The sequence below is a fragment of the Solanum verrucosum genome, unplaced genomic scaffold (genome assembly GCF_900185275.1).
Source record: "Solanum verrucosum unplaced genomic scaffold, falcon-dt-bn FXZP01000041.1, whole genome shotgun sequence".
NCBI lineage: Eukaryota > Viridiplantae > Streptophyta > Magnoliopsida > Solanales > Solanaceae > Solanum > Solanum verrucosum.
The window spans coordinates 944,687-968,710 of NW_026020250.1; the positions used below are offsets into that span (position 1 = coordinate 944,687).

A 24,024-nucleotide genomic window follows, 5' to 3' on the forward strand; every position below is an offset into this window, starting at 1 on the left:
TCTCCTCCTTGAATTCTTCAATCAGCCCTGTATTATTTCCGATCACAAGTAAATCATCGACATACAGAGAAATAATAATAATGTTAGAGATAATTTTCTTGACATAAAGAGTCGATTCACTTAAGCTTTTTTAAAAGCCTAAGTCTAGCAAAAGGTTATCCATTCGGATATACCAAGATCTAGGAGCTTGCTTTAGTCCTTATAGAGCTTTCTTTGACAGATAAACCATAGCTTCATGTCCTGCACGTTGAACCCTTCTGGTTGATCAACATATATTTCTTCATGTAGTAAGCCATTCAAGAAAGCAAACTTCATGTCTATTTGAAAAATCTTTGTCATGACACAAAGTACCCCAGACGTGACATGGCGTATAAGACCCCGAAGGGCCCTACACAAGCCACTTAGCATACATCATAATAGAAGGAAAGAGTTCAAAAGACAATTTATATCAAAGAGTTTGTCAAATACAAAGCGGAAGTCTAACATAGTCTCAAAGTCATCTATTACATCAAGAATGATTGGGACATAACCCATGCATCACATACAATATCTGAAAAGTAATGACAGTAAGCAATAAAGGTTCAGTCCTTGGAACATGAGGACTCACCACTCTTCAAAAGCTACTAAGAAGATCAATAGCCATGAAGATGCGGATTAGGAGCGTCGGACCATACATTAGTGAAACAATATAGGCAAGAGTATGCGTTAGTACAAAGTTGTACCAAGTATGATAGCAATGCATAAGAGTTATGAAATCATGCTAAAAGGACTTTTCATGACATGCAAAGACCAAGTTAAAACATAACATAAGAGGTTAGAAAACATAAATCGTGATCAAGGTCAATGCAAGTTAAATCGTCTTTAAAACATATGTGAAATACTTTTAAAAGTAACGTTGGTTCATTATTGTAAGAAGTAACCATTAACCGACATAGACCATGTGAGCTATAACATGGAATCCGATGTAATCCTGCCACACCAAAAAGAGAGTGTCCTACTTGCCAAGGTAAGGACCATGAACTTCTAGCTTACATGGATCCAATAGCTAATGTCTATCTAAGACAATCATCATATGGTGGCACATAGTTATGAGATAAGGAGATTGCTACTAGAAACCCGACCTCTAGCTACGGGAGAGCTTCCATCTCAATATCCTCTCGGTGTTAAGCATAAATCTCATGGAATAGTTATTAATCTTAACTTGTATTACCATTAAGAGACATGGGTATTCTCTATGTCTCTTAATGGAGGATTTTGAGAGGATGACTTGATCAACTTTTGGAAATTTAAGAAAATGAATTGAATTGGGTGATTTTGGGGGTAAAAGTGTTTATATAGGGTCTAGGATAGAAAGTAAAATGACATAGTATTGAGTTAAAATAATTGGGAAAAGACTGAAACAACCATGACTTAAAATTACCGAAATGCCTCCTCTCTGGAAGGGCTTCACGGGCAATCTAGAGCACCACGGCCCGTGTAGCAGGTCGTGAAAACGCTCTGCCCGGTAGGACTTTACTATTTCTGGCATAACATTTTACTCCGATCATGGAATTAGGCAAACTCAGTGGCGTTGGAAAGAGGACTCAGAGATCTTTAACTTGATAGGTCATGGGGCACCTAATTCATTTTGAGCTGAAAGATATGAGCGTTTAAAGCTGACCCTAAACTCTAAGTCTAACAAGTCTCTTTCACGGACAACTTCATGGTCTGTGTGAAGCTTAATGGGTTGTTTAGACGTCCGTGGTCCTTTACAGTGACCTTGGATAACACCCTACAAACTAGGCGACTTGTACGACCCATTTGACGGGCCATCAAGATCACCATAGGCCGTTTGGGGTACCGTCAAGGTGACCCCTGCCTGAGACAGGTTCTGGAAATGTTCATGGACCGTGGTCACCTACACGGCCCGTCTATGGCTCCATGGAGGGTTCCATGGTCCACTTTTGGATTCTTGACTTGCCCGCGTAACCCCTTTATAGCCTTTCTCTAATTCGAGGTGTTATAATCTTCCAAGTTTTCTGTGCCACAATAGCCAAAAACATTTGAATTCGAGGTGTTATAATCTTCCAAGTTGTCTGTGCCGCAATAGCCAAAAGCATCTGAATTGTATCCAATCTAGCTACTGGGGCAAAAGTATTAGAAAAATCTACTTCCCAAACGTGTGCATAACCTTTCACCACCAATCTAGCTTTGTGATTGTTTACCGAACCATATGGATTTAACTTTGTTCAAAAAATCCATTCAACTCCAATCACTTTTCTATCTTGGGGTCTTTCCACGAGATCCCAAATTTGGTTATTTTCTGTCATGGTCAGCTCCTCCATTGCATTTGTCCATTTTTTATCAATTTTTGCTTCCTCATATACTGCAGGTTCAAAAACATCAATATTGCACCTCTGATAGATATCAGAGACTGACCTTGTTCCCCTAACAGGCTAATCATCCACCAATTCATCATAATCAAGGTGTGAATTATTGTTATGTTAACTCGAGACTCCTCATTCCAGTCCCATTGCTCATCTTCAAGGAATTGAACGTCTCTAGTTACCATAATCTTTCCTGATTGAGGTTGAAAGATCATGTAAGCTTTAGAAAAATAAGTTATTGCCAATGGAGATTCCCAATGCTGAATCACTGAAAAAATTGTTCATCTGCAGGTCCAAAGGCTCAAGGTTTTCTAAGTTACCAAGTGATTGAGGAATATAATTGGACCTGTGAAACTGTTAACTGAAAGATCGAGCTCTCTTCCTTCAAAGCATTTGAGATAGTAGCAGATATAAAACCACTCAGATTGTTGTTTGCAAAGTAAAATATTTCTAGGCTGGGGATCCCATTGCCTAAATTTGATGGTAGATGACCTGAAAGCATGTTTTAGTAAAGTCCTACTATTTGCAGCGCTGACATGTTGAAAATGCTTGTGGGGATGGAACCAGTAAGCTTACAGCCGGATAATGACAGAATCTGTAGTTTCTTAAGATTACCTAGCTCAACTGGTATCTCTCTTGTCAAGTGGATATATAGCAAATTGGTGGAAAAGTGAAAAAGAAGAAACAAAAATTCTTGCTAGGAGATGTAATACTACCTTCCAAGTGCTGCAATACAAGGTATAATTCTGTAATATTTGTTATGTTGCCTAAGTTCCTTGGTATAGTTCCAGTGAACTCGTTGATAGACAATGACAATACTTTGAGGTTTTTGCATTTTTCCAAGTTTGGTGGAATAATGCCACCTAGGATGTTTTCTGAGAGACGAAGCCCTTCCAAGTTTGGAAGATGGTCACATATAGTTGTTGGAAGCTCACCAGTAAGATTATTGTTGGAAAGAGAAATGACTCGCATAATTGTAATGTTAAATATTGATGGTGGTATATATACAGCCAGTCAGCTGGTTGAGTGACAGATATAAGAAAGTCATGTAACGAAGATCACCAAGTTCTCGAGGGCTTCCCTTTATTTTCAACACTTCAAGCTTTGTTAGATTGGAAAGGGAATATGGAATTTCTCCCGAAAATTGGTTTATCGAAAGGTACATGTATTGAAGGTTAGGTAACAAACTTAAAGATGTTGGAACGACACCAGTTAAGTTATTACTTGTGACATCAATCAATTTCAACCTCGGCAAATGAGCCAACTCTTCGGGTAAATTCCCATGGAATTTGTTGTTACTAATGTCGAGGGAAACAAGGAATGAGAGGTTTCCAAGGTGTGGAGGAATGGTACCATGAAGTTGCATGCTAGAAATGTCTAAAGCTACGACTCGATGGTGTCGGGAGCTGCAAGTTCTAAGAAGAGAATGGTACCATTAGTCCTAAGATGTTGTAAGGACTAAAAGAAATGTGAGATTTGAAGGAAAGAAGAGCAGCTTCATCAGTACTAACATTGGGAACAGTTGAGAGTGAAGTATGGAGCAGAATGAAAACCTCAAGTACAAACTGAAGGTTGCAACTTCTTCCCATAACTATAGCAGATTGGAATTATCCTCAAAGAAGCAGTCATGTTTCACTTTTGGAATGACTTAACTTCAGCTATGGTTCCAGAGGCTGGCAGCCTTGTAGTTCTCATTTATATCAGTCTGATTCACTTAGTTGTAATCCTGAGTTTTGTACAACTATTTGTAGTCATTGGCAACACAACAAATGATATATTTAAATGATGTTCCTTTTACATTATTTCTACAATTGCAGTTTTACATTATTTTCTCTTCTCTCATCCCATTTTACATCTCATTTTAGACTTTGATATATCATCAAAACTATATATAATATAACTGAAAATCAGATAGCCGATGATCTCAAGTCTTGTCGGCTTTTCCCTATCTAAAAATTTCATCAACTGGTCTCCTTCATGTAAAAGTTTCCATCATCGGGATACCAAAAATTATAAACATCTGGATACTTTTCCATCTTGTCCATACTCTGCAATCATATATTCACAGAAGAGCATAAGTTATTACTAAAGAAGGGGAAAGGTGGATGAATGACACGGCAAATTCTTGTATGATTGTTGTAACTTTGATTGCCACGATGGTCTTTGCTGTTGGATTCACTGTGCCAGGCGGTAATAACAGTGATAATGGTATTCCAATATTGCTAAAATTGTATGGATTTAGATCTTTGTCATATCAGATGATTAAAGTGACCTTACGATGATGTACTAATCCATCTCCAGCACTAAGGCCAAACATGTCTGCAGTAGTGAACATGCTTGAAGGTAACGTTGAACGTTGATGAGCCTAACTTCGATTCAAGTGGCTACGATGATGAATTTAATTTTCATGGTTTAAGAAACAAAAATGATGAGATGCAAGTAACTCGTAGTGAAAGCCAATCAGTCTTTTTTTTAACTGACACAAAGGGTACTTATCACTCTTCTTCTGCCTTTCCTTCTACATCTACCTCTAAATAAGTCTCCCTGTATGAGCATATAAGAGGAAAAAACTATGAAGAATGAAATGTTGATGATCCGCGACATACTTTTTTAATTGTCACACTGAGAGTTGATATTAGTTCTGTCATTTATTTTGTTTATAAAAGCTGTCTCTAGAAAGTGAGTTTTCCAGAAGTGTTGTCCCTATCCTCTCTTCAAACTTCAAAGACATAAATAGTACTAATAATGTGCATTTTTTTTTATAAGAACAACAACAACATACCCAGTGTAATTCCATAAAGTGGGGTCTAGGGGAAGTGTACCAGAATTTTATTTCTACCCAGATAGAGAGGTCGTTTTTGATAAAATCTCAACTCGAGAGAAAAATAGTTCAAAGCAGTATTGATAAAGAATAATGAAAATGAAAAAAATATGACAACTTACTACTATACACAACTTGACAAATCATTACACTGAATGAAATAATTTGAGTAAATTTTACTGGATAGGAAACATAACACCCTTTTTATATTTTGAATCATCATATCATATCATACAAAATTTGAAAGAATCTGGACTTTTGGTCCGCTACTGCTGCTGAGTTATTATCGGACTTGCAGAGTCCAAAAAAGAATATTCTTTTTTGCCCTATGGGCTGCTGCTGCTGCAATGATCAAATTAATTTCCAGCCTTTTGGGACTGCTATTACTCCACGACTGAGCTGCTGCCACTGATTTGAGTTTTAACCCAAAATATTAGCTTCCCTTTTCGAACTTGATAGAGGTTGAGGCATAACTTGAGGAGTATGCAAGAAGTTTGGCTAATGGAAAAGATAATCTTTAAAGGAATAGAACCCCTGGCACAAAAGTGGGAGTCCAAGGACTCATTTGGAGAGAGTTTATGCAAAACAAAGTAATAGAAAAGGAATGAGTAATCATAGCTAAATAACAATACATTTTGCTATCAACAAGGCAAAAACATCCAGAACGTCTACATCATAGTTAAAAGAATTGACTAATGCAGAACTCAAAGGAAACATTTTATGACACAACATAACATGCACAGCAGGAAAGAAGCAAACTAAAGAAGATTAACGAAAATAATTTCCAAAGAAGAGTAGGTGAAGCAGTGTGATAACAGAATTTTAATATAAAGCTCGCCCAAAACAACAAGATAGAATCAAAAAACTACTGAATTGCCAAGAAACATTAGATCTAGAAACGATACATTAATCTGAACACAATACTTAAGGACGAATTCATATCATATTGTGTAAACTAAACTCAAAAAGCTCCAACTAGTCCACATACAATCAGAGGTTCTATGATAAAATGATAATTTGAAACTAAACTTGTACATTAAGACTAGAACATAAAAATCAAACAGGAAGGGAACATCGAGATAAAACGCTTGCTTTCAGCTATGATCACACATATACATAGAAAAAGAACAAACGAGATGAAGAGGAGTGATAGCACATTCCAGCACCTAATAGACAGACATCTCAATTTTATTTTACTTTCTTTGAGTAATAAGAGAACCAACTGAAGCAAACATACTACTCAAACAGGACACCCATATTTCAAACAAACAGCAAGCTCGAAATTGTCAGCACAAAGAAATGGACATATCAATAACGACTTAAGAAAGAAAACTGAATCTTGCCCTTAACTTAGTGATCAAGAAGATACATTAGCTATATATCCCCAATCATTTGGTTCATTGGCCATTTTCGAAATACATAAAACAGAGATGCCAACTTACATAAATACTAATTGAGAAGAGACTGAAATTGGAAATGAGGCCAAAACAAAGTAAAGAAAATCCCAATAGATATCTCAAATATGGCAGAAAACATTCATTCTTATATCTATCAGTCTATGGTATCCTCCTTGATTCAACAGGGACAGAGCCATTTTTTAGAAACAGTACATAAAAAAGGGAGCATTTGAAAGCTTTCAGGAAGTCTATCTGGAAATTTATACAAAATCTACCATGCGTTTTAATCAAACAAAAGCCAAATGCTTCAAGAGAAAAACTTAGACTCTTATTAGCGCATGTGTACATATACACATATATAGCATATGTTGAAGGAGACGTCTTGTCAACCTGATTCTTAAGCAAACAGACTCAACCAAGATGACTTCAATAATAAGCCCATCCTTTACAAAGTATCACACGTTCATATCAACATATAAACAATGGAAGCTTATACATCTCGACAAAAAGTAAGAATAAACTCAAACTTTCAGTTATAGTCGATGTAAGACAGAAGACATTAATATCGACTAAAGAAACTAACATGAAGGCAAGAGATGTAATATATTCATACTAATTAAAAAATGAAAGAAACAACACATTTAAGTTGTTGAAAATGCAATTAAACTACTAAATACATAAGGATATTACATGAATCATAAACTAAAAGAAACAGAGCAAGAAACTAGTCAATGCTCGAGAAAAGAAGCGAAGGAGACACCAGGACCACTTCCACCTCGAAATAGCCACTAAATAATGAAGTTTCAGCTATCAAAACAAGAGCTCCCAAAAACTTACGGGATGCACTTTTTTGTAGCCTCCAACAAACCCGTCAATGATCACTGAAAGGGAGGGGGTAAATACAACCAAAAATCCCAAAAACCTCAGGAAATTCAATGTGGGACTCTGAGAATTTTTCAAAATCCCATAAGGAGGCACGCCGGCCTCGAGGCATAGGATGCCCTCCCGCCCCAGGCCTCGAGGCACACTCCGTGCCCCAAAGCCCCCCTGCCTCGAGGAACAATCCATGCCCCAAGCCCCCCCACCCCGCCCCCTTCCATAAGGCATACTTCGTTCCCCGAGGCACCCGGCCGCGAGGCACACTCCGTGCCCCAAGAAACCCTCTCCGTCCCTTGGCCTCCAGGCACACTCGTTCCCCGAACCCACCCCTCCCCCAGCATCGAGGCCCCCTCTTCGGCCCCCGACCTCGAGGCACACTACGTGCCTCAAGGACCCCCCACCCCCAGCCTCGAGGAACACTCCGTGCCCTGAGGACTACCCCACCCCCCGGCCTCGAGGCACACCCCAAGTACCCCTGGCCTAGAGGCACACTCCGTACCCCGAGAACCCCCTCACCCCTCGAGGCACACTTCATGCCCCAAGTACCCCCAACCCCTCCCCCCGGCCTTAAGGCACACTCCGTGCCCCGAGGACCCCCCCACACCTCCCAGTGGCCTCGAGGCACACTCCATTCCCCGAGGACCCCCCAACCCATCCCCCTGGCCTCGAGGCACACTCCGTACCCCGAGGCCCCCCACCCCTCCTCCCGGCCTTGAGGCATACTTTGCTCCCCAAGGACCCCCCACCCCCACCCCCAACCTCGAGGCACACTCCGTTCCCCGAGGCCCCTCCCTCCGGCCTCGAGGCACACTCCATTCCCCGAGGACCCTCCCCCTACCCCTTCCCCTGTCCTCGAGCACACTTTGTTCCCCGAGGTCCCCTTCCCCCCGGTCTCGAGGCACACTCCGTACCCCGAGCCCCCCCACCCCTCTCCCCGACCTCGAGGCACACTCGGTGCCCCGAGGCCTCCCCAATCCCTCCCCCCGACCTCAAGGCACGCTCCGTTCCCCGAGGACCACCCATCCCCCCCTCGGCCTCGAGGCACACTCCGTACCACGAGAACACCCCCCACCCTTCGAGGCACTCTCCATGACCCAAGGACCCATCCACCCCACCCCCCGGCCTCGAGGCACACTACGTGCCCTGAGTACCCCCCAACCCTTCCCCCAACCTCAAGGCACACTCTGTGCCCCGAGGACCCCCCACCCCTCCTAGTGGCCTCGAGGCACACTCCATTCCCCGTGGACCCCCCACCCCTCTCCCCGACCTCGAGGCACACTTTGTGTCCCGAGGACACCTCGAGGACCCCCCCGACCTCGAGGCACACTCGGTGCCCCGAGGCCTCCCCAATCCCTCCCCCCGACCTCAAGGCACACTCCGTTCCCCGAGGACCCCTCATCCCTCCCCTCGGCCTCGAGGCACACTCCGTACCCTGAGAACACCCCCCACCCTTCGAGGCACTCTCTATGACCTGAGGACCCATCCACCCCTCCCCCCGGCCTCAAGGCACACTACGTGCCCTGAGTACCTCCCAACCCTTCCCGCAACCTCAAGGCACACTCCGTGCCCCGAGGACCCCCCACCCCTCCCAGTGGCCTCGAGGCACACTCCATTCCCCGTGGACCCCCCACCCTCCCCTCAGCCTCGAGGCACACTTCGTATCCCGAGAAACCCCCCACCACCCACCCACCCATCGAGGCACACTCCATACCCCGAGGACCTCTCTCCAACCCTCCCCCCAGCCTCGAGGCACACTCCGTGCCCCAAGGACCCCCAACTCTTCCCCTCGGCCTCAAGGCACACTCCGTGCCCTGAGGACCCCCCCACCCCTCCTAGTGGCCTCAAGGCACACTACATTCCCCGTGGACCCCCCACCCTCCCCTCGGCCTCGAGGCACACTCCGTACCTCGAGAACCACCCATCGAGGCACACTCCGTACCCCGAGGACCTCTCCACCGCTCCCCCTGGCCTCGAGGCACACTCTGTGCCCGAGGACCCCCTACCCCTCCCCCCGGCCTTAAGGCACACTCCATGCCCGAGGACCCCCTACCCCTCCCCCCGGCCTTAAGGCACACTCCGTACCCCGAGGACCCCGCCCACCCCTCCCCCCGGCCTTAAGGCACACTCTGTGCCCCGAGGACCCCGCCCATCTCTCCCACAGGTCTCGAGGCACACTCTATTCCCCGAGGACCTCCCCACCACTCCCCCTGGCCTCGTGGCACACTTTGTGCCCTAAGGACCTCCCCCCCGCCCTCGAGGCACACTCCGTTCCCCGAGGCCCTCCCCCACCCCTCCCCCCGACCTCAAGGTACACTTTGTGCCCCGAGGACCCCTCCACCCCCACCCCCGACCTCGAGGCACACTCCGTTTCGCGATGCCCCTCCCTCTGGCCTCGAGGCACACTCCGTTCCCCGAGGACCCCTCCCCCTCTCCCTCCTCATGTCCTCGAGCACACTTTGTTCCCCAAGGAACCCTCTGGGCCTTGAGGCACACTCCATACCCCGAGCCCCCCACCCCTCCCCCGGCCTCGAGGTACACTTTGTGCCCCGTGGACCCTCCCACCCCCACCTCCTGGCCTCGAGGCACACTCCGTTCCCCGAGGATCCCCCCCCACCCACCCCTCCCCCAAGCCTCGAGGCACACTCTGTACCCGGAGGACCTTCCCTTCGGCCTCGAGGACCCCACCCCCTCGGCCTCGAGGCACACTCCGTTCCCCGAGAACCCCCTTCCCCCCCTCCCTCGAGGCACACTCCGTGCCCTAGGCCCACTCCCTGCCCCCGGCCTCGAGGCTCAGTTCGTGCTCGAGTCCCACTCCCCATCCGCCGGTCTCGAGGCAAACTCCGTTCCCTGAGGCCCCCTCCCCGCCTCCAGCCTCGAGGCACACTTCGTGCCCTAAGGCCCCCTCCCCGCCCCCAGCCTCGAGGCACTCTCTGTTGGGTAGATTCATAATAAAAAGAATACAAAAACAAAAACAGAGTTGGGTAGAGAGTAATTCAAAACTTTCACAATGGTGAACCAAGGGGTCTCGTTTTATCCTATCAATCTTGATCCTCTGCATGTACATGGTTCTGAGTATTATCAAGAAGTTTCACAAATTAATCAAGAAAAATGAGATGAGGAAAGGAACACTTATAAAAGTCAAGGAACGAGCGCAATCAAACTAAAAAAAAATCAACTAATCATGCTAGGTAAAAGGGACCAATGAATTAAAATGAAGACACAACCACCCCTCTGCTTAGCTTCTTTCTGATTCAAGCTCCTTGCAAATAAAACTCAGGAATGGGAAAATAATAGAGCTACTTAAGGAAACTAACTTATAACAACTGTTTCATACTATTCTAAGCAGTAAAAGGAGAGAAAAGTACATTTTGCCTCTTAGCTCGCAATATAAAATATAAATGAGAAAAGGATTTTGGGGATATAGCAGGCCAATCAAATGAAGAATGATGGGTTGCATGTACAAAACAAGAAGCATGCACTCATAAGAACTATTAAGAAGTAACTGAATGATTCAAACTACATATGCATCATATCTCGTATGTGCAACATAATTTGGAGTCCTACAAGTGGTATAGTCGGCCCTGACTCCCTGTTAGAGATTTGAGTAAATTGCCCAAAGTCAGAGACTTTTAAGTTCCCTTGGAAATCAAGAAGCAAATTTTCAGGCGGGGGAACATGGAACAATAGTTAAAAAATTAAGATAGATAATGTTCACAGCAGATTTACCAATCAGCAATTGCAAACCTTCAGATCTCAGTGGTATTGCATCAATGAGTTGTTGAAAGTTTTTTGGGGAGGCGAGGTGTAGGCTATGTTTGAAGCAAAGAAAAATTCTATGTTTCAAGCTAAATGATCCATAAGCAGTAAAACAAGAGAGAGCTAACCACCAGGCATGATATACCGAATTCCCCATTCCTACGAGTTGATTTTGAGGTTACATATAAATTATTCAATTAATCAATCAATCACTTATATAATAGTAATGGAAATGGATATGTTTGCAAGGGTGAGGGGAGTGAGTAGCAGGTGGGAGATAGAATAAAATAGGGTTTATGGATTGATACAGCGGACAGAATTCTTCTAAGGGTACACTTGCTATTAATCCAAATTGTAACAGGGTTTGGAAAGGTAGTAGCCGTTAGGAAATAAGGAAGAAGTAAGAATAGAATCTCTGCAGTAATTCAACGATCTCAGTTCCACACAACCTGATTCCAGAAGGATAACAAATGCAGATAGCTATACTAACTCTAGACCAGCTCCTCGGCAGATAATAAATAGAAAGGTTTAATTCACTATGAAAAAAATGATAATAAATCAACCAGATTAATGAAGGAAAACTATAATCGCATCGAATGAAATCAAAAAGCCATAGCAGCACTGAGAGACATAGACACGTACTTGGTTACAAAGTCACTAACATCTTGAAGACTTCTTAGATCAGGCACTTGATGGTTTTGCACAAATTTCCTGATTCGGCGAGAAACACCCACTGGCTGTAATCTGATAGAGTAGTGCCATCAATAAGCTTTGTTTCTTTGTCGTAATTAAGTAATACAATCCTTTGGCATGAAGAGAACTTGACCTGCAATGTGTAACAATTTTCCATTAACAACTGGTGAAACAAACTGTGGCTAGAATAGAAATTTATGTTTGGTTCTCACTCACTGTATTTATGTCAATGGCAGGAAAAATGTTCTGGAATATAAACGTAGTGAGCTTTAGGTGTTCTTCCCTTGTCCCAAAACCAGATAGCACAATCTGCAAGCATAATTCTGGAGCTCAGCTGACCAGGCAGAGAAAAAAAGATAATGCTAAGACAAGACAACCAACTTTATAAAATGCCAACATGAGTATGTTCTTATAGGTGCATCTACATGTCAGGAAGTGTGAAGTAGTCATGTAAGATTCAGCAGAAAAGATTACCAGCGGTGGGTTCTTGAAAAGATCCGAAGGGCATCTTGGATGGAGTTGAGATTGAACAATCTCAGCAGCCAACGAATATTTATGTATTTTAAATGTTAAAGTTGGACAGTGTTTCATTTTGGCAACCCTCAAATATGATGCAGAGTCAGTTTTTGCAATATGAGGAAATGTGTGACCATCAAACCATTAGCAAGACTCATAAAATCTTTGAGATTATTTCGTTTTGATTACTGAAATTAAATTGACGAAACATTATTTGGTCAAGAGATATGAAAATTTTCGTTTTGATTACTGAAATTAAATTGACGAAACATTATTTGGTCAAGAGATATGAAAAATACAGACAACAGATGTATATTGTAATATACAGAACCACAGAGGTAAAGATAAATATATAGCAGAAAATATATTCATGTTTCTAGCTTATGTCACAAGACAAAATCAGGCATTGCTGCGAAAAGCTACAGAGCTCATAAGTCGAGGAAACAAAAAGAAGCGAGAAGTACTGAAAAGATCTGTCCTGCCAATGAACGTTCCATTTTAATTGATCATTTCTGCTTTTTTTTCAAATAGCAGGAATTCAGCAGCCAGGAGAATAACAGGCATAATACCTAGTCCACAAGTGAAATGGAAAAAAGCTAAAACATTGTACTAGGAACAAAACATACACCCTTTCCTTTTCCAAATTAAACAAGCTCCTACTTAACTCTCTCCGCAATGTCCAAAGGCATTGAAGAGAAATCATCTCTTCGCAAGTTCACATATCACAGTGCAGAAAAAGATGTCTAACCCGTTCATATAACAGAAAAGAATAACTTATAACAACTGTTTCATACTATTCTAAGCAGTATCAGGAGAGAAAAGTACATATTTGCCTCTTAGCTCGCAATCTAAAGTATAAATGAGAAAAAGGTTTAGGGAGGATAGCAGGCCAATCAAATGAAGAATGATTGGTTGCATGTACAAAACAAGAAGAATGCACTCATAAGAACTATTGATTAAATTATGAGTAACAGGAGAGAGCTGACCACCAGGCATCATATACCAAATTCCCCATTCCTACGAGTTGATTAAATTATTCAATTAACCAATCAATCAATTAAGCCCCCAACCCAAAGTCAGAGGTTAAATACGAAAAATGGGAAAAAATACCCTAATTCAGTGGTTAAATACACAAATTTTCAGGCTGGAACAATAGTTAAAAGGTTAAGATATTCCAATCAGCGATCTTGGTTATAAACACTCTTGCTGTGACAGTGAGCAATTGCAAGCTATAATCTTGAAGCAAAGAAAAATTCTATGTTTCAAGGTAAATGATCCATAAACTGATAAACCAAATTCCCATTCCTACGAGTTGATTTCGATGTTACATATAAATTATTCAAATAATCAATCAATCAACTAATCCCCTAACCCTAAGTCAGAGGAAAAAGTACCTGAATACGAGCAGTGGCATCCGGACAGGAATCAAGAAGCATACCAACGTCTCTACTCATTTGCCTCACAACCACCTCCCTCTTGTTTCTCAGCAATTTTATTCATCTTCGCCATTGTCTGCTGCATACATACACAAAAAAAAAAAACTTGATTCGTTTATCCAAGGAGAATTAAAATTGAGAGGGGAATTGGGAAATTCACCATTTTAGAGAAATTGAAGGTTCTGCAAAAGAGAGAAAGACCCATGAGAAGAGCGTGTGTGAGAATATTCGGTAGTGAAGAAGAGAACAGAGTTTTGTAAGTTGTAACGGTCCTTTGGGGTGAAAAAAAAGTGTGATTATTAGAATAATTTTAAAATGGATGACGTGGCGGTCTATGTGGCATTCTACCGTTTGTATATAACAGATAAACAGTGGTCTTTGGGCCTAACTAATAGTACTAATTTAACAAAATATAATCTACTAACTAATACTAATTTAACAAAATATTTGAGTGAAACAAAATCTTTTTTGAGACGATTTTTGAATATTCATAAAATATATTAATTATATACATATTTGATATTTGAGTGGCGTATGCAGAACTTTTTGCAAGCAGTTTTCCAAAAAGTAAAATAAAAAATATTTAACTTTTTTTCGATAAATTTTTATTTTGAAAATAATCTCATTAGAAATAATAGTGTTAAATATTATATATATATATATATATAGAATATCAAAAGAAGAAAAGAAAAATATCAGTAAACAATTATTTATTTATTTATTTATTTAATTTCTATTTTCATTTTTTTTATCAGTAAACAATTAAAACTCCTCCTAAAATAAATATTTTTTGAAAAAATAATGCTGCCTAGATTCAAACACACGCCCATATAGCAACATGTGATAAACTTAACCATCTGAGCAGAGGCGTATTCAGGATTTTGAGATGATGGGTGCACTATCACGAAAAGATGGACTAAGAAATAAATTTGATCAGTTTAATATTTAGGTTCTTATCATTGAAAATCATTCAAATTTTAAAATTATAGGTCCAAAATTATTTTTTATCTATCCAAACCACTTAGAGAGATGTTACCCAATTTTAGAAAGAAAATAAAACAAGATAAATGAAAGATTCAAATTTCTAGCCTCAGAGGTGCACCCAATCATCATCGCACAACATTAGATGATACTTCAAGTGTGGGTTCACACATCTATATTTACATATATTTTTAAAAATATAACACTACTATATATGAATTCAGGAGGAGAGCATGGGTTCACGTGAACCCGGTGACCCCCTCCTGGATACGCCTCTGCATCTGAGCTACACACTATTTACACAAAATATTATCACTAATATAACCAAACTAGTTTGAAATGAGCACCCCTTCATCCCAATCGAACCTCCTCAAACTACAACATGCATAAAGATCGGCCCAATTGAACAATTCATAGTATACAGCTCACAAGTTTTCATAATCCTAGTCCAATAATCACAATTCAACAATCATCAAGTAACAAGCATGACAAACACAAGTGTCAAATAGGTCAATCACAAATAGCAAGACCATCAAAGCACAACAATCAAGCACATTGAATACAAATCCACAGATCTATCTCGCACAAAATCAATCGAAACTCATGGGAACCGCCCATAGTTTATGAACTCGTCGGACCTCAACATCAATAGCACTCACCGAAAATGACCTTGACACCAATATCACTCGTTGTAACTGACCTCGGCATCAATAACACTCGCTAACAATGACCTCAACATCAATAACACTTGTTCGTAATGACCTCGATATCAATAATCATCAGAAGCCTTATCACGGTGCTCAAAAATCAATGCAAGTAAGTAATTTCACACCACAAGGAAGAGTTAATAACTTAACCAAATCAATTCCATAATATTACCATCAAAGCATTTCATCAATAATCATATTAGGGTTCACAACAAGGGAATTTCACAAAGTATCATAATCAACATGTTGCCTTTTATTGAACCCCTTTCTTTATTCATTAATACTAGTATACGTACCCGCGCGTTGCGCGATTAGTTGATAGTTAAATATAATCGTAAATATTGATGTATTGAAAAATTCAAAAATGAAATTATTATAAGATAAGATTATAAGGTTTATTTGAGAGAATGTTAACATTTAACACCTGTGTTATAATAGAATACTTATGTACATAAATTTTTATATAAGCTTAATTCATTGTCTAAATTTGACAATAATAATTTTTTAGTACTAAATCTCTTATTATAAAAGGGTTATATTTTAGCAACCTAATAGATCCAAAAAGGAGTATGGGAATATAGTAAAATGGAGCTATTTTCTTAATTAACAATTAAAAAATATTGCAGAAAAAAAAGGATGATACTATATCAGCTTTCAATTAAAACATATCATTCTTATAGTAACTATTCCTCATATTCCATATTAATTGAATTTTGGGGCTTTCTCTATTGTTCAAAATAATTAAATTGTTCAAAGTTCAAGAAGGTTGTTTAAATTTTTTTCCATATTTCCCCCTTTCTTTAATGAAGTTTGATATTTTTTTGGAGATAAATTGCACTATTTACAAAGTTATATTTATGATTTCACAAAGTGCAATAGTGGAAAGTAATATCTAAATTATATCCTTGAATGTTTTTCTAAATAAGTGTGCATTGTCTCACAAATTTAATTAATATGGAATATAGAGAGTAATTTTTACGAATGGATTATAGAAATATCAACTAAATAGAATTGAACACAAATAATTTGATTATTTTTTATCCCTAAAACTAAGAAGCCTAAGATACTGTGGTTCGACCTCTAATAAAAAAAATTTATAGGATATTATTTTTAAAAATACAGAATTTAGATTTTTTTATAATTAATTTTAAAATTTGAAATTATCGGAATACATATTTTTTACAATTTGAACCACAATTTCGTGCTATAAAAAACCCCATCAATACCTGCTTCTTGAGGGAACTTCTCTACCAAAAGATCAAGGAATATAAGTTAATAATGTCAAAGCCTTATAATTTTTTTAATAAAATTACTTTTAAGCCACTATATAAACTGATCCCAAAGTAGTTGCTAAATTGCTATAAAAAAGAGTCAAACATATTTACTTTTTTTAGTGGTGTCCATTATTTGTGTGTTTGTAACTTTTTTTTATTTTATAAATTTTGGTTTATAAAGAAAAATAATTTGAATTTTTAAGAATACATTACTGCTCTTTCCGTAACTCGGAATTAAAAAGCTATCTACAATCACATAACTTTTAATTAAATTGATCACAGTTATTTAAAAATAATTAAATACAATTACATGTGTCTTTTTTTTTTGCATATAATTTTGTAATATTTAATTTTTGCAAATTACTATTTTTTGTGTTGCTGACATGTAACATTTATCACTCTCCTTGTGATGGAGAGAAACGTGAGAGGTCACTAAAATTATCGCAATAAAAAAAATTACATCATATTTTACTGCACAAACAATTTGATAAAACCGAAAAACACTTCTTAGGCAATATTTGCTACAACTAAATTAATTATGAAAGAATTGCTTAAATAACTATTATGAAAATTTTAAAAGCCTAAATCAACTTTCGACAAATAGACAAATCAATGAGAAATGTTTGCATGTTTACTTACAATCAGATGCTTTCATTACATCGGATGAACCTATAATATAAGAAATAAATTATAATAAAAATAGCTACAACCTATACCTTGGCTATTATGGCCGTATGTAGCACGACCTCCACAAATGCTTAAATCTCCTGCACAATGCTTAAATTCATTATTTTGTATTACAAAATAAGCAGTAAATCACATACATTCAAACAATGTTCTAAATTATAATTTTTGAGTAACACACCATTATCAATGATAAAAAATAAATACAACTCATGCATTCTCAAAAAAAAAACTCATGACTCATCTTAAATAATTAAAATTTAAAAAGTTATATATGATCATATTGTAATCCTAAGAAGCTGGTGATTCGTTTAGGGAGAAGTCATGTCTCAATTTAAATTAATTAATCTCTTGATTTTACTTGAACTAATATTATGTACACCATCTGGGGCTCTTATCCAATTGATTTGTCATCATATTGTAATTATAGCTAAGCTAAAATTTTGTATTCTATTATGTAATTCTTAGCTATTCTTAAACTAATTTCTAATTATCCATATGTAATTCAATACAACACCAAACGATTAAAAAAAATAATCAAAATTCACAATCAAAGAAGAGTGTATATTGATGGAAAAAATAGAGATGAGAAGAAAAACGTGGACTCTATTCAATTGGCGAAATATTGATCGTGTCTTTGAAGTACATCAAGTGAACTCTTTAAATAGAGTTTTACTCACGGAAAAAGTAACGTAGCAATCCACTAACTCCTACGATTACTCAACTACTAACAAATTAAAAGGATTCTCCTACTTCTATTCAACAACCTACTTATTTGTTAAAGACTCGGTCAATTAAAACACTAGCTAACAACTGAAAGAGAAAAAATAATAACTAACAATCCCTCCCTTAAACTGAAGTCACATTATCAGTTTAACATGCTTATAGCAGACAACTTGTTTTAAATGTGATTTTCCAAAGTGCAAACACCAAGTAATTTTCTGAACTTCATGAAGGATGCTAACTTGAGAGATTTGGTAAACACATCAGCCAGCTGATCTTCACTTCTGCAGAAGATGAGATCAATTACTCCATCTTTTGTGAGGTCCCTTAAGAAATGAAATTTGACATCAATATGTTTACTTCGTCCATGCTGAACAACATTTTTGGAGAGCTTTATTGCTGAACTGTTGTCACAATAAATGGTAGTAGAGCCATTTTCTTCAAGAACTTTACGCATCCAAATTGCTTGACAAGCACATGCTACTGCTGCTGCCAAAAATTCAACTTCTGTAGTTGATAAAGTCACAATTGATTGCTTTCTCGAAGACCATGAAATTGCTCCCGATCATGAAATCTCCAGCGAAATCACTGTCAGTAAAGCCAACTAAGTCTGCCTTTTCTCCTTTCACATAGAACAAACCATAATTAGTACTCCCTCCGTCCCTTTTTAGTTGTCCACTTTAGAAATGGCACACAGATTAAGGCAACAATGATTAGCACAGTGAAGTTACAATTTTACCCTTATGACAACTTTTCACTTCAAAATTACAACCACTTATTTGAATTCAAATGAAATAAATTGGAGGGAAACAACATATACTTTTACAATTTTCAAGAAGTGTAAATAAGGGTATAATAGGAAAAAATTTGTTGTCCTTTCTTGATTTGTCAAAATGGACAACTAAATAGGGACAACTAAAAAAGGAAATATGGACAAGTAAATAAGGACGGAGGGAGTAGTTCCTTGCAAGTATCGAAAAATTCTCTTTGTGGCTAGAAGATGCATCTCTTTGAGACTTTCCATGTATCTGCTAATAAGACTTACAACATGCATAATATCAGGCCTTGTGGCCGTTAAATACATCAAACTTCCCACTATTTGTTTGTAAAGAGTGTTGTCAACTCTTCTTCCTCCAGGTTCTTTAGTGAGCTTCGAACCGAACTTAGTGGGACTGCTGGCAGAGTTGTAACTCTTCATCTGAAACCTGTCCAAAATCTCTTGAGCATACTTCTTTTGTGTGATGAAAATCCCATCAGCAGATTGAACGACTTCAATGCCAAGAAAATAATGCATCATTCCAATATCCGTCATATCAAATTCCACCATCATGGACTTCTTAAAACTTTCAACCATGGAGATGTTATTTCCGATGTAAATTAAATTATCCACATATATACAAACAATGAGCATTTTTCCTTCATCATCATTCTTTGTAAAGAGTGTGTGCTCATATGGACATTTCTTAAATCCCTCTTTCGAAAAATAAGCATTTATTCGACTATACCAAGCTCGTGGAGCTTGTTTTAGTCCATACAATGCCTTCTTTAATTTACACACCTTATGTTCTTCTCCAACCTTGACATAACCAGGAGGTTGATTAACAAATACCTGCTCATTCAAGTCCTCATGTAATAAGGCCGATTTGACGTCCATTTGAAAAATGGGCCATGAGTGTTGAGCAGCCAAAGCTATCACTAATCTGATAGTGTCAAGTCGTGCCACCTGAGCAAAAACTTCTTTGTAGTCCACACCGAACTCTTGCTTATAGCCTTTAGCTACTAAGTGTGCTTTGTGCCGCTCGACTTTACCTTCCTTTTTCATCTTTTTCTTGTATATCCACTTGACACCGATTGTCTTATGCCCTTTTGGAAGCTCAGTCAACTCCTAAGTGTCATTTCTATCAATTGCTGACATTTCTTCATCCATTGCCTTTTGCCATTTTTCATCTTTAACAGCTTCTTCAAAACTGGTAGGATCACTTTCTGAAAATAAGGTAAAATGAATGACTGGATCTCTCGATTGATCAATTCCAGTTACCTTAAAATATACCATCCATGCGGGTCTCCTTTTTGATCGTTGAGGTCGCTCCGCTTCTTGTGTAGGAATTGAAACCGGTGATTGAACTGGATCTGAATTTTCCAGTTGTTCTGTCTCCTCCAGTTGCAGCATTTCCTCTTCAAAAGCTGCTAATTTCCTTCCATGACCAGGTAGCATTTTCATCAAAAATTACATCACGACTAATGACAATTTTCTTGGTGTTTGGATTATATAACTTATAAGCCTTAGATTGATTACTAACACCAAGAAAAATGCATTTTTCTCCTTTATCATCTAGTTTGATCCTTTTCTTATCTGGAACATGAGCATAAGCTACACATCCGAAGATTCTAAAATAGTCGACACTTGGTTTCTATCGGCTCCATGCCTCCTCCGGAGTCATATTTTGAACAGAGAAAGTTGGACTTCTATTTAAAATATGAATGCTCCAGTCAACAACTTCTGGCCATAAACTTTTTGAGACACCGCTCCTTGTCAAAATGTTGCGCACCATATTGAGGACTGTGCGATTCTTCCGCTCACAAACACCATTTTGCTGAGGTGTTTAAGCTGTTGTAAGTTGCCTCTTGATTCCATTTTCCTCACAAAAAATTGTAAATTCTTGAGAATTGAACTCTCCTCCACGATCAGTACGAAGAACTTTCAATGGACTACCAATTTCTTTCTCAACAAGTACTTTAAAACGTTTAAAAATGTCAAACGCTTCAGACTTTTTTTGTAAAAAATACACCCATTTTTTTCGACTAAAGTCATCAATGAAGGTTATGAAGTACCTTTTACCACCATTGGAATTTGGATTTATTGGTCCACAGAAATCTAAGTGCACCAATTCCAGCAACACCTTTGCTCTCCTAGATTTGCCTTGTAGAAATGGATTGCGAGGTTGTTTGCTAACAATACAACTTTCACAAGTTCCTGAAAGAGCTGCAATTTGAGGAAGACCATTCACCATTTTCTTCTGATGTAGCGTTCTCAGTACATTAAAATTAAAGGCCCATAATGGAAATGCCACAACCAGGCATCATCTTTCACTTTTGCAGAAAAATAAGATTTTGTAGAGTTGTGAAGATGTAATGGGAACAAGCGATTTGACATGTTAATCTGAGCGATCAACCCCAAATGAGAATCTCATATCTTACACACTTCACCTTTGATATTAATTTCATATCCATCTTCTTGAAGTTGCCCAACACTTAATAAATTTGTCTTCAAAGCAGGAACATAAAACACATCACCTATGATATGAATAGAGTTATTTTTGGTTGAGACCTGCACCTTCCCTTTTCCCATGGCAGAGACCATTGAGTTATCTCCAAATCTCACAGTACCTCAAAAAGTTTCATCCAACTCTGAGAATTCCTCTTTTTGCCCAGACATGTGATTACTGCAGCCGGTATCGAGATACCATAAATTAGTGGAAACTTTCTCTTTGGAATGATATGCCATCAAAAGTGAAACCTCTTCTTCTTCCTTCGTTTATGCAAAATTAGATTCCTCTCCACGCAACTTAGACAAATTTGTTCGACATTTTGATTTATAATGACCGAATTTGTGGCATCTGTAACATTCAAATTTAGACTTGTCACATGACTTTGAGTTGTTGCCACCTCGCCGCTTTCCTCTGCCTTGATTATCATGGTCTTGACATTGTTGACGATTTCCATGATAAGCATTATTGCCTCAGCCTCTACCTCAGCCTCTACATGACCTCTGTTATACACTTGTTCTCCGGAACGATCATCTGTTGAGGCACTCAATGCCACCTCCTCCTTTTCTTGTTGAGTAATTTTTTGCTCGTGAATCAACAAAGAGCTTTGCAATTCATCAATTGAAAGCAAATCAATAGCATGATATTCTTCAATAGAACAAACAACAAAGTTAAATTTTGGTGTCATGGTCCGAAGAATCTTTTCAACAATTGTAACTTCATTTGACTTGTCGTCGTGGATCCGCATTTTGTTGACGACTGTCATCACCCGTGAAAAATAGTCGATAACTGATTCTCCAAATTTCATTCGAAGAGTTTCGAACTCCAAACAAAGTGCTTCAAGTTGCTGCCTCTTTGCCCTCGTCGATGCTTGATATTTCTTCTTCATGTAGTCCCAAATCTGCTTAGAAGTATCTTTAGAAAGAATAGTTTCCAAGATTGAACGTTCAATTGCTTGGAAAAGATAATTCTTCGCCTTGAGATCCTTCAACTTTGTTGCTTGTGCTTCTGCTTTTTGTGCATCTGACACTGTTGTGCCTTCTGCTGATTCTGGTATGCCATCCACAACCACTTGTCAATACTCCTTTGATCTTAGGAAATTCTCCATCAACATGCTCCAATGATCATAGTAACCATCAAAGCGAGGAATGATTGCTTGCACAAAGTTTTCTGAAGCCATAGATTCAAACGTTGCTACTGCAATTTCTTGTAGTATTCTCTCACCAAACTAGCGTTGATACCACTGATGGAAAAAACAGAGATGAGAAGAAAAACATGGACTCTATTCAATTGGCGAAATATTGATTGTGTCTTTGAAGTTACATCAAGTGAACTCTTTAAATAGAGTTTTACTCACGGAAAAAATAATGTAGCAATCCACTAACTCCTACGATTATTCAAGTACTAACAAATTAAAAGGATTCTCCTACTTCTATTCAACAACCTACTTATTTGCTAAAACACTAGCTAACAACTGAAAGAGAAAAACCAATAACTAACATATATGTCAAACATTGTACCATCTGAATCAAAGAAGAGGAACATATGAATTTTGAGGTCGATACATTGTTGAGAGGTGCTAATATTTTGTGACAGCGTAACCAAAAAAATTAGCAAATCATCATAATTTAAAAAAGAACAACAGAGATTATAAAATAATAATATGAGAGAAAAGACAATGCGTACCTTTGGGCTGATTGAAGGTGGAGACGCTACGAAGTGATTCGTTCTACAATGATAACATCCATATTAAAAAAGTAAATCACCTTTATATAGTAAGTATGGAAGATACAAAGCAAATATGTAATACATATTTGTAATTGTATAAAGACATCGATAAACTTACAAATTTATTGTTAAGAAAAAAAGACACTGCATTGTGGATGATCGATAACATTTCATCAACATATTTGATCTTTTGCTTTAGCGAACATGCTATAGAGATTATAGAAATACAATTTATTCTAAAAAATCTGCAAAGAAAATGAAAGACATTTTCTTAAATATATATATTATTGAATGAGGAATAGATAGAAAAAAGAAGCCTAACTTTGACATACTAACTTTACCATCAATTACAATCCACAATAATCTTGTACAAAGTAAAACTATCAAAAGTATTTCTTTTCCGTAGCATAATGTTGTAAGATAAAGTTAAATCTACTTCTACTCCTTTTGTTGTATTTGTAAAATGCAAAAAAAAAATTAAAAAAAAACCCTCATACAATTCTATCTCAAATATAACTTGAAAAATTCTGATGATTATTGCAATGTAAAACTATCAAAAGTATTTCTTTTCCGTAGCATAATGTTGTAAGATAAAGTTAAATCTACTTCTACTCCTTTTGTTGTATTTGTAAAATGCAAAAAAAAAAGTTTAAAAAAAAACCCTCATACAATTCTATCTCAAATATAACTTGAAAAATTCTGATGATTATTGCAACGTAAAACTGTCAAAAGTATTTCTTTTTCGTAGCATAATGTTGTAAGATAAAGTTAAATCTACTTCTACTCCTTTTGTTGTA

The 24,024-nt window shown here is 38.4% G+C and overlaps 1 protein-coding gene and 1 pseudogene across 2 annotated transcripts in view; both read right to left on the bottom strand.

Moving 5' to 3' along the window:
* LOC125833069 (uncharacterized) overlaps positions 1-24,024 on the bottom strand; it is a 1,066,246-nt gene that overhangs the window by 921,934 nt on the left and 120,288 nt on the right. The window lies entirely within an intron of this gene.
* LOC125833083 (peter Pan-like protein) lies at positions 11,822-13,882 on the bottom strand (annotated as a pseudogene).